The sequence below is a fragment of the Pristiophorus japonicus genome, chromosome 19 (genome assembly GCF_044704955.1).
Source record: "Pristiophorus japonicus isolate sPriJap1 chromosome 19, sPriJap1.hap1, whole genome shotgun sequence".
Lineage (NCBI taxonomy): Eukaryota > Metazoa > Chordata > Chondrichthyes > Pristiophoridae > Pristiophorus > Pristiophorus japonicus.
The window spans coordinates 64,559,435-64,579,307 of record NC_091995.1 but is presented as its reverse complement, the minus strand read 5'-3'; positions in this window follow the sequence as shown (position 1 = coordinate 64,579,307).

Genomic DNA, 19,873 nt, shown 5'->3' with positions numbered 1-19,873 from the left:
TGATCCTGAACCAACTCCTGATCCTGCACCGACTCCTAATCCTGAACCGGGTCCTGATCCTGAACCGGGTCCTGATCCTGAACCGGGTCCTGATCCTGAACCGTGTCCTGATCCTGCCCAACTACTGACCTGAACTGACTCCTGACCTTGCACAGGATCCTGATCTTGAATTGGGTCCTGATACTGAACCTACTCCTGATCTTGAACCGGGTCCTGATCCTGAACCGGGTCCTGTTCCTGAACTGACTCCTGACACTGAACCATGTCCTGATCCTGACCAACTCCTTATCCTGAACCGACTCCTGATCTTACACCAGATCCTGATCCTGAATTGGGTCCTGATACTGAACCAACTCCTGATCTTGAACGGGCTCCGGATCCTGAACCGACTCCTGATCCTGAACCGGATCCTGAACCGGTTCCTGATCCTGAACCGGATCCTGATCTTGAACCGGATCCTGACCTGGGTCCTGATCCTGAACCGGATCCTGATGTGACCTGGGTCCTTTTCCTGAACCAACTCCTGATCCTGAACCGGGTCCTGATCCTGACCAACTCCTGATCTGATCCGGATCGTGACCCTGAACAGGGTCCTGATCCTGAACCGGATCCTGATGTGTACTGGGTCCTGATCCTGAACCAACTCCTGAACCTGCACCGGATCCTGATGTGAACTGGTTCCTGATCCTGACCAACTCCTTATCCCGAACCGGATCTGATGTGAACTGGGTCCTGATCCTGACCCAACTCCTGATCCTGAACCGAATCGTGATCATGAACCGTGTCTTGACCCTGAACCGGGTCCTGATCCTGAACCGGGTCCTGATCCTGAACCAACTCCTGATACTGAACCAGGTCCTGATCCTGAACCGGGACCTGATCCGGAATCGACTCCTGATCCTGAACCGTGTCCTGATCCTGACCAAATCCTGATCCTGAACCGACTCCTGATCCTGCACAGGATCCTGATCCTGAATTGGGTCCTGATCCTGAACCAACTCCTGATCTTGAACCGGGTCCTGAACCTGAACCGTGTCCTGATCCTGAACCAACTCCTGATCTTGAACCGGGAACTGATCCTGAAATGAGTCCTGATCCTGCACCAGATCCTGATCTGAACTGGGTTCTCATCCTGAACCAACACCTGAAACTGAATCGACTCCTGATCCTGAACCGGGACCTCTTCCTGAACCAACTGCTGATCCTGAACCGGGTCCTGATCCTGAACTGGGTCCTTTTCCGGAACTGGGTCCTGATCCTGAACCGGATCCTGATCCTGAACCTGGTCCTGATCCTGAACCAACTCCTGATCCTGAAGCGACTCCTGATCCTGAACCGGGTCCTGAACCGACTCCTGATCCTGAACCGGGTCCTGATCCCGAACCAAGTCCTGATCCTGAACCGACTCCTAATTCTGAACCGGGTCCTGATCCTGAACTGGGTCCTGATCCTGAACCGGGTGCTGTTCCTGAACCGACACTTGATCCTGAACCAGGTCCTGATGCTGACCAACTCCTGATCCTGAACCGACTCCTGATCCTGCACCGGATCCTGATCCTGAATTGGGTCCTGATACTGAACCAACTCCTGATCTTGAACTGGGTCCTGATCCTGAACCTGGTCCTGATCCTGAACCAACTCCTGATCCTGAACCGGGTCCTGATTCTGAACCGGGTCCTGATCCTGAACCGACTCGTGATCCTGAACCGTGTCCTGATCCTGACCAACTCCTGATCCTGAACCGACTCCTGATCCTGCACAAGATCCTGATCCTGAATTGGGTCCTGATCCTGAACCAACTCCTGATCTTGAACCGGGTCCTGATCCTGAACCGAGTCCTGATCCTGAACCAACTCCTGATCTTGAACCCGGAACTGATCCTGAAATTAGTCCTGATCCTGCACCAGATCCTGATCTGAACTGGGTTCTCATCCTGAACCAACTCCTGAACCTGAATCGTGTCCTGATCATGAACCAACTCCTGATCCTGGAGCAACTCCTGATCCTGAACCAACTCCTGATCCTGAACCAACTCTTGATAATGAAACGGATCCTGATCCTGAACCGGGTCCTGACCCTGAACCGGATCCTGGTCATGAACTAACTCCTGGTAATGAAACGGGTCCTGATCCTGAACCAACGCTTGAACCTGAACCGGGTCCTGATCCTGAACCGGATCCAGATCCTGAACTGGATCCTGATCTGAACTGGGTCCTGATCCTGAAGCAAATCTTGATCCTGAACCGGGTCCGGATCCTGACCAACACCTGATCCTGGACCAACTCCTGATCCTGAAATGAGTCCTGATCCCGAACCGGGTCCTGAACCTGAACCGACTCCTGTTCCTGCACCGGGTACTGATCCTGAATTGGGTCCTGATCCTGATCCAACTCCTGATCTTGAACCGGGTCCTGATCCTGAACCGGATCCTGATCCTGAACCAACTCCTGATCCGGAACCAACTCCTGATCCTGAACCGGGTCTTGATCTTGACCAACTCCTGATCCTGAACCGGATCGTGATCCTGAACCGGGTCCTGATCCTGAACAGGATCCTGATGTGAACTGGGTCCTGATCCTGAACCAACTCCTGAACCTGAACCGGATCCTGATGTGAACTGGGTCCTGATCCTGAACCAACTCCTGATCCTGAACCGGATCGTGTTCATCAAACGTGTCTTGACCCTGAACCGGGTCCTGATCCTGATCCAACTCCTGATCCTGAACCGGTTCCTGATCCTGAACCGGGTCCTGATCCTGAACCAACTCCTGATCCTGCACCGACTCCTAATCCTGAACCGGGTCCTGATCCTGAACCGGGTCCTGATCCTGAACCGTGTCCTGATCCTGCTCAACTCCTGACCTGAACCGACTCCTGACCTTGCACAGGATCCTGATCCTGAATTGGGTCCTGATCCTGAACCTACTCCTAATCTTGAACCGGGTCCTGATCCTGAACCGGGTCCTGATCCTGAACCAACTCCTGATCTTGAACCGGGAACTGATCCTGAAATGAGTCCTGATCCTGCACCAGATCCTGATCTGAACTGGGTTCTCATCCTGAACCAACTCCTGAAACTGAATCGACTCCTGATCCTGAACCGGGACCTGATCCTGAACCGACTCCTGAACCTCAACCGGGTCCTGATCCTGAACGGGTTCCTTATTCTGAACAGTGTCCTGACCCTGAACCGAATCCTGAGCCTGAACCTGGTCCTGATCCTGAACCAACTCCTGATCCTGAAGCGACTCCTGATCCTGAACCGTGTCCTGATCCTGAACCGGGTCCTGATCCTGAACCGACTCCTGATCCTGAACCGACTCCTGATCCTGAACCGCGTCCTGATCTTGAACCAGGTCCTGATCCTGAACCAACTCCTGATCCTGAACCTGGTCCTGATCCTGAATCGGGTCCTGATCCTGAACCAACTCCTGATCCTGAACCGGGTCCTGATAATGAACTGGATCTTGATCCTGAACCGGAACCTAGTCCTGAAATGCGTCCTGATCCTAAACCGTGTCCTGATACTGAACCAACTCCTGATCCTGAACCAACTCATGATGCTGAACCGGGTCCTGATCCTGAACTGGATCTTCAGCCTGAACCGGATCCTGACCTGAACCGGGTCCTGATCCTGAACCGGATCCTGATCCTGAACCGGGTCCTGATCCTGACCAACTCCTGATCCTCAACCAACTCCTGATCCTGAACCGGATCGTGATCCTGAACCGGGTCCTGATCCTGAACCGGGTCCTGATCCTGAAATGAGTCCTGATCCTGAACGAACTCCTGATCCTGAACCATGTCCTGATCCTGAAATGGGTCCTGATCCTGAACCAACTCCTGATCCTGAACAGGGTGCTGATCCTGAACCAACTCCTGATCCTGAACCAACTCCAGATCCTGAACGGGGTCCTGATCCTGAACGGGGTCCTGATCCTGAACCGACTCCTGATCCTGCACCGGGTCCTGATCCTGAACCGGGTCCTGATACTGAACCAACTCCTGATCCTGAACCAACTCCTGATCTTGAACCGGGTACTGATCCTGAACAGGGTCATGATCCTGAACTGGATCCTGACCTGAACTAGGTCCGGATCCTGAATCGGATCCTGATCCTGAAATAAGTCCTCATCCTTCACCAGATCCTAATCCTGAACTGGATCATAATCTGAACTGTGTCCTGATTTTGAACCAACTCCTGAACCTGAATCGGGTCCTGATCCTGAACCAACTCCTGACCCTGAACCGGGTCCTGATCCTGAAACAACTCCTGATCCTGAACCGGGTCCTGATCCTGAACCGGATCCTGATGTGAACTGGGTCCTGATCCTGAACCAACTCCTGAACCTGATCCGGATCCTGATGTGAACTGGGTCCTGATCCTGACCAACTCCTTAACCAGAACCGGATCCTGATGTGAACTGGGTCCTGATCATGAACCAACTCCTGATCCTGAACCGGATCGTGATCATGAACCGTGTCTTGACCCTGAACCGGGTCCTGATCCTGAACTAACTCCTGATCCTGAACCGGTTCCTGATCCTGAACCGGGTCCTGATCCTGAACCAACTCCTGATCCTGCACCGACTCCTAATCCTGAAACGGGTCCTGATCCTGAACCGGGTCCTGATCCTGAACCGGGTCCTGATCCTGCCCAACTCCTGATCCTGAACCGACTCCTGACCTTGCACAGGATCCTGATCCTGAATTGGGTCCTGATCCTGAACCAACTCCTGATCTTGAACCGGGTCCTGATCCTGAACCGGGTCCTGATCCTGAGCCAACTCCTGATCTTGAACCGGGAACTGATCCTGAAATGAGTCCTGATCCTGCACCAGATCCTGATCTGAACCGGGACCTGATCCTGAACCGACTCCTGAACCTGAACCGGGTCCTGATCCTGAACTGGGTCCTTATGCTGAACCGGGTCCTGATCCTGAACCGAATCCTGATCCTGAACCTTGTCCTGATCCTGAACCAACTCCTGATCCTGAAGCGACTCCTGATCCTGAACCGTGTCCTGATCCTGAACCGGGTCCTGATCCTGAACCGACTCCTGATCCTGAACCGACTCCTGATCCTGAACCGGGTCCTGATCTTGAACCGTGTCCTGATCCTGAACCAACTCCTGATCCTGAACCTGGTCCTGATCCTGAATCGGTTCCTGATCCTGAACCAACTCCTGATCCTGAACCGGGTCCTGATCATGAACTGGGTCTTGATCCTGAACCGGATCCTAATCCTGAAATGCGTCCTGATCCTGAACCGGGTCCTGATACTGAACCAACTCCTGATCCTGAACCAACTCATGATCCTGAACCGGGTCCTGATCCTGAACTGAATGTTCATCCTGAACCGGATCCTGACCCAAACCGGGTCCTGATCCTGAACCGGATCCTGATCCTGAACTGGGTCCTGATCCTGACCAACTCCTGATCCTCAACCAACTCCTGATCCTGAACCGGATCGTGATCCTGAACCGGGTCCTGATCCTGAACCGGGTCCTGATCCTGAAATGAGTCCTGATCCTGAACGAACTCCTGATCCTGAACCAGGTCCTGATCCTGAACTGGGTCCTGATCCTGAACCAACTCCTGATCCTGAACAGGGTGCTGATCCTGAACCAACTCCTGATCCTGAAACAACTCCAGATCCTGAACGGAGTCCTTATCCTGAACGGGGTCCTGATCCTGAACCGACTCCTGATCCAGCACCCGGGTCCTGATCCTGAACCGGGTCCTGATGCTGAACCAACTTCTGATCCTGAACCAACTCCTGATCTTGAACCGGGTACTGATCCTGAACTGGGTCATGATCCTGAACTGCATACTGACCTGAACTGGGTCCTGATCCTGAATCGGATCCTGATCCTGAAATAAGTCCTCATCCTTCACCAGATCCTAATCCTGAACTGGATCATAATCTGAACTGTGTCCTGATTCTGAACCAACTCCTGAACCTGAATCGGGTCCTGATCCTGAACTAACTCCTGAGCCTGAACCGGGTCCTGATCCTGAACCAACTCCTGATACTGAACCGACTCCTGATCCTGAACCGGGTCCTGATCCTGACCCGGGTCCTGATCCTGACCAACTCCTGATCCTGAACCGACTCCTGATCCTGCACCGGATCCTGATCCTGAATTAGGTCCTGATCATGAACCAACTCCTGATCTTGAACCGGGTACTGATCCTGAAATGAGTCCTGATTCTGCTCCAGATCCTAATCCTGAACTGGATCCTGATCTGAACTGGGCCCTCATCCTGAATCAACTCCTGAACCTGAATCGGGTCCCGATCCTGAACCAAATCCTGATCCTGAAACAACTCCTGAACCTGAACCGGTTCCTGATCCTGAACCGACTCCTGATCCTGAACCGGATCCTGATCCTGAACCAGATCCTGACCTTAACCGGCTCCTGATCCTGAACCGGATCCTGAACTGGGTCCTGATCCTGAACCGGATCCTGATCCTGAACCAACTCCTGATCCTGAACCGGGTCCTGATCCTGACCAACTCCTGGTCCAGAACCGGATCGTGATCCTGAAACGGGTCCTGATCCTGAACCGGATCCTGATGCGAACTAGGTCCTGATCCTGAACCAACTCCTGAACCTGAACCGGATCCTGATGTGAACTGGGTCCTGATCCTGACCAACTCCTTATCCCGAACCGGATCTGATGTGAACTGGGTCCTGATCCTGAACCAACTCCTGATCCTGAACTGAATCGTGATCCTGAACCGGGTCCTGATCTTGAACCGGGTCCTGATCCTGAACCGACTCCTGATCCTGAACCGACTCCTGATCCTGAACCGGGTCCTGATCTTGAACCGTGTCCTGATCCTGAACCAACTCCTGATCCTGAACCTGGTCCTGATCCTGAACCGGGACCTGATCCTGAACCAACTCCTGATCCTGAACCGGGTCCTGATCCTGAACCGACTCCTGATCCTGAACCGGGTCCTGATCCCGAACCAAGTCCTGATCCTCAACCGACTCCTAATCCTGAACCGGGTCCTGATCCTGAACCGACACTTGATCCTGAACCAGGTCCTGATGCTGACCAACTCCTGATCCTGAACCGACTCCTGATCCTGCACCGGATCCTGATCCTGAATTGGGTCCTGATACTGAACCAACTCCTGATCTTGAACCGGGTCCTGATCCTGAACCGGGTCCTGATCCTGAACCAACTCCTGATCCTGAACCGGGTCCTGATTCTGAACCGGGTCCTGATCCTGAACCGACTCCTGATCCTGAACCGTGTCCTGATCCTGACCAACTCCTGATCCTGAACCGACTCCTGATCCTGCACCGGATCCTGATCATGAATTTGGTCCTGATCCTGAACCAACTCCTGATCTTGAACCCGGAACTGATCCTGAAATGAGTCCTGATCCTGCACCTGATCCTGATCTGAACTGGGTTCTCGTCCTGAACCAACTCCTGAACCTGAATCGTGTCCTGATCATGAACCAACTCCTGATCCTGGAGCAACTCCTGATCCTGAACCAACTCCAGATCCTGAACCAACTCTTGATAATGAAACGGATCCTGATCCTGAACCGGGTCCTGACCCTGAACCGGATCCTGATCATGAACGAATGCCTGGTAATGAAACGGGTCCTGATCCTGAAGCAAATCTTGATCCTGAACCGGGTCCGGATCCTGACCAACACCTGATCCTGAACCAACTCCTGATCCTGAACTGAATCCTGATCCTGAACCAACACCTGATCCTGAACCGACTCCTGTTCCTGCACCGGGTACTGATCCTGAATTGGGTCCTGATCATGATCCAACTCCTGATCTTGAACCGGGTCCTGATCCTGAACCGGATCCTGATCCTGAACCAACTCCTGATCCTGAACCAACTCCTGATCCTGAACCGGGTCCTGATCTTGACCAACTCCTGATCCTGAACCGGATCGTGATCCTGAACCGGGTCCTGATCCTGAACCGGATCCTGATGTGAACTGGGTCCTGATCCTGAACCAACTCCTGAACCTGAACCGGATCCTGATGTGAACTGGGTCCTGATCCTGACCAACTCCTTATCCAGAACTGGATCCTGATGTGAACTGGGTCCTGATCCTGAACCAACTCCTGATCCTGAACGGGATCGTGATCATGAACCGTGTCTTGACCCTGAACCGGGTCCTGATCCTGATCCAACTCCTGATCCTGAACCGGTTCCTGATCCTGAACCGGGTCCTGATCCTGAACCAACTCCTGATCCTGCACCGACTCCTAATCCTGAACCGGGTCCTGATCCTGAACCGGGTCCTGATCCTGAACCGTGTCCTGGTCATGAACTAACTCCTGGTAATGAAACGGGTCCTGATCCTGAACCAACGCTTGAACCTGAACCGGGTCCTGAACCTGAACCGGGTCCTGATCCTGAACTGGGTCCTTATTCTGAACCGTGTCCTGATCCTGAACCGAATCCTGATCCTGAACCTGGTCCTGATCCTGAACCAACTCCTGATCCTGAAGCGACTCCTGATCCTGAACCGTGTCCTGATCCTGAACCGGGTCCTGATCCTGAACCGACTCCTGATCCTGAACCGAATCCTGATCCTGAACCGGGTCCTGATCTTCAACCAGGTCCTGATCCTGAACCAACTCCTGATCCTGAACCTGGTCCTGATCCTGAATCGGGTCCTGATCCTGAACCGACTCCTGATCCTGCACCCGGGTCCTGATCCTGAACCGGGTCCTGATGCTGAACCAACTTCTGATCCTGAACCAACTCCTGATCTTGAACCGGGTACTGATCCTGAACTGGGTCATGATCCTGAACTGCATACTGACCTGAACTGGGTCCTGATCCTGAATCGGATCCTGATCCTGAAATAAGTCCTCATCCTTCACCAGATCCTAATCCTGAACTTGATCTTAATCTGAACTGTGACCTGATTCTGAACCAACTCCTGAACCTGAATCGGGTCCTGATCCTGAACTAACTCCTGAGCCTGAACCGGGTCCTGATCCTGAACCAACTCCTGATACTGAACCGACTCCTGATCCTGAACCGGGTCCTGATCCTGACCCGGGTCCTGATCCTGACCAACTCCTGATCCTGAACCGACTCCTGATCCTGCACCGGATCCTGATCCTGAATTGGGTCCTGATCATGAACCAACTCCTGATCTTGAACCGGGTACTGATCCTGAAATGAGTCCTGATTCTGCACCAGATCCTAATCCTGAACTGGATCCTGATCTGAACTGGGCCCTCATCCTGAGTCAACTCCTGAACCTGAATCGGGTCCCGATCCTGAACCAAATCCTGATCCTGAAACAACTCCTGAACCTGAACCGGTTCCTGATCCTGAACCGACTCCTGATCCTGAACAGGATCCTGATCCTGAACCAGATCCTGACCTTAACCGGCTCCTGATCCTGAACCGGATCCTGAACTGGGTCCTGATCCTGAACCGGATCCTGATCCTGAACCAACTCCTGATCCTGAACCGGGTCCTGATCCTGACCAACTCCTGGTCCAGAACCGGATCGTGATCCTGAAACGGGTCCTGATCCTGAACCGGATCCTGATGCGAACTGGGTCCTGATCCTGAACCAACTCCTGAACCTGAACCGGATCCTGATGTGAACTGGGTCCTGATCCTGACCAACTCCTTATCCCGAACCGGATCTGATGTGAACTGGGTCCTGATCCTGAACCAACTCCTGATCCTGAACTGAATCGTGATCCTGAACCGGGTCCTGATCTTGAACCGGGTCCTGATCCTGAACCGACTCCTGATCCTGAACCGACTCCTGATCCTGAACCGGGTCCTGATCTTGAACCGTGTCCTGATCCTGAACCAACTCCTGATCCTGAACCTGGTCCTGATCCTGAACCGGGACCTGATCCTGAACCAACTCTTGATCCTGAACCGGGTCCTGATCCTGAACCGACTCCTGATCCTGAACCGGGTCCTGATCCCGAACCAAGTCCTGATCCTCAACCGACTCCTAATCCTGAACCGGGTCCTGATCCTGAACCGACACTTGATCCTGAACCAGGTCCTGATGCTGACCAACTCCTGATCCTGAACCGACTCCTGATCCTGCACCGGATCCTGATCCTGAATTGGGTCCTGATACTGAACCAACTCCTGATCTTGAACCGGGTCCTGATCCTGAACCGGGTCCTGATCCTGAACCAACTCCTGATCCTGAACCGGGTCCTGATTCTGAACCGGGTCCTGATCCTGAACCGACTCCTGATCCTGAACCGTGTCCTGATCCTGACCAACTCCTGATCCTGAACCGACTCCTGATCCTGCACCGGATCCTGATCATGAATTTGGTCCTGATCCTGAACCAACTCCTGATCTTGAACCCGGAACTGATCCTGAAATGAGTCCTGATCCTGCACCTGATCCTGATCTGAACTGGGTTCTCGTCCTGAACCAACTCCTGAACCTGAATCGTGTCCTGATCATGAACCAACTCCTGATCCTGGAGCAACTCCTGATCCTGAACCAACTCCTGATCCTGAACCAACTCTTGATAATGAAACGGATCCTGATCCTGAACCGGGTCCTGACCCTGAACCGGATCCTGATCATGAACGAATGCCTGGTAATGAAACGGGTCCTGATCCTGAAGCAAATCTTGATCCTGAACCGGGTCCGGATCCTGACCAACACCTGATCCTGAACCAACTCCTGATCCTGAACTGAATCCTGATCCTGAACCAACACCTGATCCTGAACCGACTCCTGTTCCTGCACCGGGTACTGATCCTGAATTGGGTCCTGATCCTGATCCAACTCCTGATCTTGAACCGGGTCCTGATCCTGAACCGGATCCTGATCCTGAACCAACTCCTGATCCTGAACCAACTCCTGATCCTGAACCGGGTCCTGATCTTGACCAACTCCTGATCCTGAACCGGATCGTGATCCTGAACCGGGTCCTGATCCTGAACCGGATCCTGATGTGAACTGGGTCCTGATCCTGAACCAACTCCTGAACCTGAACCGGATCCTGATGTGAACTGGGTCCTGATCCTGACCAACTCCTTATCCAGAACTGGATCCTGATGTGAACTGGGTCCTGATCCTGAACCAACTCCTGATCCTGAACGGGATCGTGATCATGAACCGTGTCTTGACCCTGAACCGGGTCCTGATCCTGATCCAACTCCTGATCCTGAACCGGTTCCTGATCCTGAACCGGGTCCTGATCCTGAACCAACTCCTGATCCTGCACCGACTCCTAATACTGAACCGGGTCCTGATCCTGAACCGGGTCCTGATCCTGAACCGTGTCCTGGTCATGAACTAACTCCTGGTAATGAAACGGGTCCTGATCCTGAACCAACGCTTGAACCTGAACCGGGTCCTGAACCTGAACCGGGTCCTGATCCTGAACTGGGTCCTTATTCTGAACCGTGTCCTGATCCTGAACCGAATCCTGATCCTGAACCTGGTCCTGATCCTGAACCAACTCCTGATCCTGAAGCGACTCCTGATCCTGAACCGTGTCCTGATCCTGAACCGGGTCCTGATCCTGAACCGACTCCTGATCCTGAACCGAATCCTGATCCTGAACCGGGTCCTGATCTTCAACCAGGTCCTGATCCTGAACCAACTCCTGATCCTGAACCTGGTCCTGATCCTGAATCGGGTCCTGATCCTGAACCGACTCCTGATCCTGCACCCGGGTCCTGATCCTGAACCGGGTCCTGATGCTGAACCAACTTCTGATCCTGAACCAACTCCTGATCTTGAACCGGGTACTGATCCTGAACTGGGTCATGATCCTGAACTGCATACTGACCTGAACTGGGTCCTGATCCTGAATCGGATCCTGATCCTGAAATAAGTCCTCATCCTTCACCAGATCCTAATCCTGAACTTGATCTTAATCTGTACTGTGACCTGATTCTGAACCAACTCCTGAACCTGAATCGGGTCCTGATCCTGAACTAACTCCTGAGCCTGAACCGGGTCCTGATCCTGAACCAACTCCTGATACTGAACCGACTCCTGATCCTGAACCGGGTCCTGATCCTGACCCGGGTCCTGATCCTGACCAACTCCTGATCCTGAACCGACTCCTGATCCTGCACCGGATCCTGATCCTGAATTGGGTCCTGATCATGAACCAACTCCTGATCTTGAACCGGGTACTGATCCTGAAATGAGTCCTGATTCTGCACCAGATCCTAATCCTGAACTGGATCCTGATCTGAACTGGGCCCTCATCCTGAGTCAACTCCTGAACCTGAATCGGGTCCCGATCCTGAACCAAATCCTGATCCTGAAACAACTCCTGAACCTGAACCGGTTCCTGATCCTGAACCGACTCCTGATCCTGAACAGGATCCTGATCCTGAACCAGATCCTGACCTTAACCGGCTCCTGATCCTGAACCGGATCCTGAACTGGGTCCTGATCCTGAACCGGATCCTGATCCTGAACCAACTCCTGATCCTGAACCGGGTCCTGATCCTGACCAACTCCTGGTCCAGAACCGGATCGTGATCCTGAAACGGGTCCTGATCCTGAACCGGATCCTGATGCGAACTGGGTCCTGATCCTGAACCAACTCCTGAACCTGAACCGGATCCTGATGTGAACTGGGTCCTGATCCTGACCAACTCCTTATCCCGAACCGGATCTGATGTGAACTGGGTCCTGATCCTGAACCAACTCCTGATCCTGAACTGAATCGTGATCCTGAACCGGGTCCTGATCTTGAACCGGGTCCTGATCCTGAACCGACTCCTGATCCTGAACCGACTCCTGATCCTGAACCGGGTCCTGATCTTGAACCGTGTCCTGATCCTGAACCAACTCCTGATCCTGAACCTGGTCCTGATCCTGAACCGGGATCTGATCCTGAACCAACTCCTGATCCTGAACCGGGTCCTGATCCTGAACCGACTCCTGATCCTGAACCGGGTCCTGATCCCGAACCAAGTCCTGATCCTCAACCGACTCCTAATCCTGAACCGGGTCCTGATCCTGAACCGACACTTGATCCTGAACCAGGTCCTGATGCTGACCAACTCCTGATCCTGAACCGACTCCTGATCCTGCACCGGATCCTGATCCTGAATTGGGTCCTGATACTGAACCAACTCCTGATCTTGAACCGGGTCCTGATCCTGAACCGGGTCCTGATCCTGAACCAACTCCTGATCCTGAACCGGGTCCTGATTCTGAACCGGGTCCTGATCCTGAACCGACTCCTGATCCTGAACCGTGTCCTGATCCTGACCAACTCCTGATCCTGAACCGACTCCTGATCCTGCACCGGATCCTGATCATGAATTTGGTCCTGATCCTGAACCAACTCCTGATCTTGAACCCGGAACTGATCCTGAAATGAGTCCTGATCCTGCACCTGATCCTGATCTGAACTGGGTTCTCGTCCTGAACCAACTCCTGAACCTGAATCGTGTCCTGATCATGAACCAACTCCTGATCCTGGAGCAACTCCTGATCCTGAACCAACTCCTGATCCTGAACCAACTCTTGATAATGAAACGGATCCTGATCCTGAACCGGGTCCTGACCCTGAACCGGATCCTGATCATGAACGAATGCCTGGTAATGAAACGGGTCCTGATCCTGAAGCAAATCTTGATCCTGAACCGGGTCCGGATCCTGACCAACACCTGATCCTGAACCAACTCTTGATCCTGAACTGAATCCTGATCCTGAACCAACACCTGATCCTGAACCGACTCCTGTTCCTGCACCGGGTACTGATCCTGAATTGGGTCCTGATCCTGATCCAACTCCTGATCTTGAACCGGGTCCTGATCCTGAACCGGATCCTGATCCTGAACCAACTCCTGATCCTGAACCAACTCCTGATCCTGAACCGGGTCCTGATCTTGACCAACTCCTGATCCTGAACCGGATCGTGATCCTGAACCGGGTCCTGATCCTGAACCGGATCCTGATGTGAACTGGGTCCTGATCCTGAACCAACTCCTGAACCTGAACCGGATCCTGATGTGAACTGGGTCCTGATCCTGACCAACTCCTTATCCAGAACTGGATCCTGATGTGAACTGGGTCCTGATCCTGAACCAACTCCTGATCCTGAACGGGATCGTGATCATGAACCGTGTCTTGACCCTGAACCGGGTCCTGATCCTGCCCAACTCCTGATCCTTAACCGACTCCTGACCTTGCACAGGATCCTGATCCTGAATTGGGTCCTGATCCTGAACCAACTCCTGATCTTGAACCGGGTCCTGATCCTGAACCGGGTCCTGATCCTGAGCCAACTCCTGATCTTGAACCGGGAACTGATCCTGAAATGAGTCCTGATCCTGCACCAGATCCTGATCTGAACCGGGACCTGATCCTGAACCGACTCCTGAACCTGAACCGGGTCCTGATCCTGAACTGGAACCTTATGCTGAACCGGGTCCTGATCCTGAACCGAATCCTGATCCTGAACCTTGTCCTGATCCTGAACCAACTCCTGATCCTGAAGCGACTCCTGATCCTGAACCGTGTCCTGATCCTGAACCGGGTCCTGATCCTGAACCGACTCCTGATCCTGAACCGACTCCTGATCCTGAACCGGGTCCTGATCTTGAACCGTGTCCTGATCCTGAACCAACTCCTGATCCTGAACCTGGTCCTGATCCTGAATCGGTTCCTGATCCTGAACCAACTCCTGATCCTGAACCGGGTCCTGATCATGAACTGGGTCTTGATCCTGAACCGGATCCTAATCCTGAAATGCGTCCTGATCCTGAACCGGGTCCTGATACTGAACCAACTCCTGATCCTGAACCAACTCATGATCCTGAACCGGGTCCTGATCCTGAACTGAATGTTCATCCTGAACCGGATCCTGACCCAAACCGGGTCCTGATCCTGAACCGGATCCTGATCCTGAACCGGGTCCTGATCCTGACCAACTCCTGATCCTCAACCAACTCCTGATCCTGAACCGGATCGTGATCCTGAACCGGGTCCTGATCCTGAACCGGGTCCTGATCCTGAAATGAGTCCTGATCCTGAACGAACTCCTGATCCTGAACCAGGTCCTGATCCTGAACTGGGTCCTGATCCTGAACCAACTCCTGATCCTGAACAGGGTGCTGATCCTGAACCAACTCCTGATCCTGAAACAAATCCAGATCCTGAACGGAGTCCTTATCCTGAACGGGGTCCTGATCCTGAACCGACTCCTGATCCAGCACCCGGGTCCTGATCCTGAACCGGGTCCTGATGCTGAACCAACTCCTGATCCTGAACCAACTCCTGATCTTGAACCGGGTACTGATCCTGAACTGGGTCATGATCCTGAACTGCACACTGACCTGAACTGGGTCCTGATCCTGAATCGGATCCTGATCCTGAAATAAGTCCTCATCCTTCACCAGATCCTAATCCTGAACTGGATCATAATCTGAACTGTGTCCTGATTCTGAACCAACTCCTGAACCTGAATCGGGTCCTGATCCTGAACTAACTCCTGAGCCTGAACCGGGTCCTGATCCTGAACCAACTCCTGATACTGAACCGACTCCTGATCCTGAACCGGGTCCTGATCCTGACCCGGGTCCTGATCCTGACCAACTCCTGATCCTGAACCGACTCCTGATCCTGCACCGGATCCTGATCCTGAATTGGGTCCTGATCATGAACCAACTCCTGATCTTGAACCGGGTACTGATCCTGAAATGAGTCCTGATTCTGCACCAGATCCTAATCCTGAACTGGATCCTGATCTGAACTGGGCCCTCATCCTGAATCAACTCCTGAACCTGAATCGGGTCCCGATCCTGAACCAAATCCTGATCCTGAAACAACTCCTGAACCTGAACCGGTTCCTGATCCTGAACCGACTCCTGATCCTGAACCGGATCCTGATCCTGAACCAGATCCTGACCTTAACCGGCTCCTGATCCTGAACCGGATCCTGAACTGGGTCCTGATCCTGAACCGGATCCTGATCCTGAACCAACTCCTGATCCTGAACCGGGTCCGGATCCTGACCAACTCCTGGTCCTGAACCGGATCGTGATCCTGAAACGGGTCCTGATCCTGAACCGGATCCTGATGCGAACTGGGTCCTGATCCTGAACCAACTCCTGAACCTGAACCGGATCCTCATGTGAACTGGGTCCTGATCCTGACCAACTCCTTATCCCGAACCGGATCTGATGTGAACTGGGTCCTGATCCTGAACCAACTCCTGATCCTGAACTGAATCGTGATCCTGAACCGGGTCCTGATCTTGAACCGGGTCCTGATCCTGAACCGACTCCTGATCCTGAACCGACTCCTGATCCTGAACCGGGTCCTGATCTTGAACCGTGTCCTGATCCTGAACCAACTCCTGATCCTGAACCTGGTCCTGATCCTGAACCGGGACCTGATCCTGAACCAACTCCTGATCCTGAACCGGGTCCTGATCCTGAACCGACTCCTGATCCTGAACCGGGTCCTGATCCCGAACCAAGTCCTGATCCTGAACCGACTCCTAATCCTGAACCGGGTCCTGATCCTGAACCGACACTTGATCCTGAACCAGGTCCTGATGCTGACCAACTCCTGATCCTGAACCGACTCCTGATCCTGCACCGGATCCTGATCCTGAATTGGGTCCTGATACAGAACCAACTCCTGATCTTGAACCGGGTCCTGATCCTGAACCGGGTCCTGATCCTGAACCAACTCCTGATCCTGAACCGGGTCCTGATTCTGAACCGGGTCCTGATCCTGAACCGACTCCTGATCCTGAACCGTGTCCTGATCCTGACCAACTCCTGATCCTGAACCGACTCCTGATCCTGCACCGGATCCTGATCCTGAATTTGGTCCTGATCCTGAACCAACTCCTGATCTTGAACCGGGTCCTGATCCTGAACCGAGTCCTGATCCTGAACCAACTCCTGATCTTGAACCCGGAACTGATCCTGAAATGAGTCCTGATCCTGCACCTGATCCTGATCTGAACTGGGTTCTCATCCTGAACCAACTCCTGAACCTGAATCGTGTCCTGATCATGAACCAACTCCTGATCCTGGAGCAACTCCTGATCCTGAACCAACTCCTGATCCTGAACCAACTCTTGATAATGAAACGGATCCTGATCCTGAACCGGGTCCTGACCCTGAACCGGATCCTGATCATGAACTAATGCCTGGTAATGAAACGGGTGCTGGTCCTGAAGCAAATCTTGATCCTGAACCGGGTCCGGATCCTGACCAACACCTGATCCTGAACCAACTCCTGATCCTGAACTGAGTCCTGATCCCGAACCGGGTCCTGACCCTGAACCGACTCCTGTTCCTGCACCGGGTACTGATCCTGAATTGGGTCCTGATCCTGATCCAACTCCTGATCTTGAACCGGGTCCTGATCCTGAACCGGATCCTGATCCTGAACCAACTCCTGATCCTGAACCAACTCCTGATCCTGAACCGGGTCCTGATCTTGACCAACTCCTGATCCTGAACCGGATCGTGATCCTGAACCGGGTCCTGATCCTGAACCGGATCCTGATGTGAACTGGGTCCTGATCCTGAACCAACTCCTGAACCTGAACCGGATCCTGATGTGAACTGGGTCCTGATCCTGACCAACTCCTTATCCAGAACCGGATCCTGATGTGAACTGGGTCCTGATCCTGAACCAACTCCTGATCCTGAACCGGATCGTGATCATGAACCGTGTCTTGACCCTGAACCGGGTCCTGATCCTGATCCAACTCTTGATCCTGAACCGGTTCCTGATCCTGAACCGGGTCCTGATCCTGAACCAACTCCTGATCCTGCACCGACTCCTAATCCTGAACCGGGTCCTGATCCTGAACCGGGTCCTGATCCTGAACCGTGTCCTGATCCTGCCCAACTCCTGACCTGAACCGACTCCTGACTTTGCACAGGATCCTGATCCTGAATTGGGTCCTGATCCTGAACCAACTCCTGATCTTGAACCGGGTCCTGATCCTGAACCGGGTCCTGATCCTGAACCAACTCCTGATCTTGAACCGGGATCTGATCCTGAAATGAGTCCTGATCCTGCACCAGATCCTGATCTGAACTGGGTTCTCATCCTGAACCAACTCCTGAAACTGAATCGACTCCTGATCCTGAACCGGGACCTGATCCTGAACCGACTCCTGAACCTGAACCGGGTCCTGATCCTGATCTGGGTCCTTAATCTGAACCGTGTCCTGATCCTGAACCGAATCCTGATCCTGAACCTGGTCCTGATCCTGAACCAACTCCTGATCCTGAAGCGACTCCTGATCCTGAACCGTGTCCTGATCCTGAACCGGGTCCTGATCCTGAACCGACTCCTGATCCTGAACCGACTCCTGATCCTGAACCGGGTCCTGATCTTCAACCAGGTCCTGATCCTGAACCAACTCCTGATCCTGAACCTGGTCCTGATCCTGAATCGGGTCCTGATCCTGAACCGACTCCTGATCCTGCACCCGGGTCCTGATCCTGAACCGGGTCCTGATGCTGAACCAACTCCTGATCCTGAACCAACTCCTGATCTTGAACCGGGTACTGATCCTGAACTGGGTCATGATCCTGAACTGCATACTGACCTGAACTGGGTCCTGATCCTGAATCGGATCCTGATCCTGAAATAAGTCCTCATCCTTCACCAGATCCTAATCCTGAACTGGATCATAATCTGAACTGTGTCCTGATTCTGAACCAACTCCTGAACCTGAATCGGGTCCTGATCCTGAACTAACTCCTGAGCCTGAACCGGGTCCTGATCCTGAACCAACTCCTGATACTGAACCGACTCCTGATCCTGAACCGGTTCCTGATCCTGACCCGGGTCCTGATCCTGACCAACTCCTGATCCTGAACCGACTCCTGATCCTGCACCGGATCCTGATCCTGAATTGGGTCCTGATCATGAACCAACTCCTGATCTTGAACCGGGTACTGATCCTGAAATGAGTCCTGATTCTGCACCAGATCCTAATCCTGAACTGGATCATGATCTGAACTGGGCCCTCATCCTGAATCAACTCCTGAACCTGAATCGGGTCCCGATCCTGAACCAAATCCTGATCCTGAAACAACTCCTGAATCTGAACCGGGTCCGGATCCTGACCAACACCTGATCCTGAACCAACACCTGATCCTGAACTGAGTCCTGATCCCGAACCGGGTCCTGACCCTGAACCGACTCCTGTTCCTGCACCGGGTACTGATCCTGAATTGGGTCCTGATCCTGATCCAACTCCTGATCTTGAACCGGGTCCTGATCCTGAACCGGATCCTGATCCTGAACCAACTCCTGATCCTGAACCAACTCCTGATCCTGAACCGTGTCCTGATCCTGACCAACTCCTGATACTGAACCGACTCCTGATTCTGCACCGGATCCTGATCCTGAATTTGGTCCTGATCCTGAACCAAATCCTGATCTTGAACCGGGTCCTGATCCTGAACCGAGTCCTGATCCTGAACCAACTCCTGATCTTGAACCCGGAACTGATCCTGAAATGAGTCCTGATCCTGCACCAGATCCTGATCTGAACTGGGTTCTCATCCTGAACCAACTCCTGAACCTGAATCGTGTCCTGATCATGAACCAACTCCTGATCCTGGAGCAACTCCTGATCCTGAACCAACTCCTGATCCTGAACCAACTCTTGATAATGAAACGGATCCTGATCCTGAACCGGGTCCTGAACCTGAACCGGATCCTGATCATGAACTAACACCTGGTAATGAAACGGGTCCTGATCCTGAACCAACGCTTGAACCTGAACCGGGTCCTGATCCTGAACCGGATCCTGATCCTGAACTGGATCCTGATCTGAACTGGGTCCTGATACTGAAGCAAATCTTGATCCCGAACCGGGTCCTGACCCTGAACCGACTCCTGTTCTT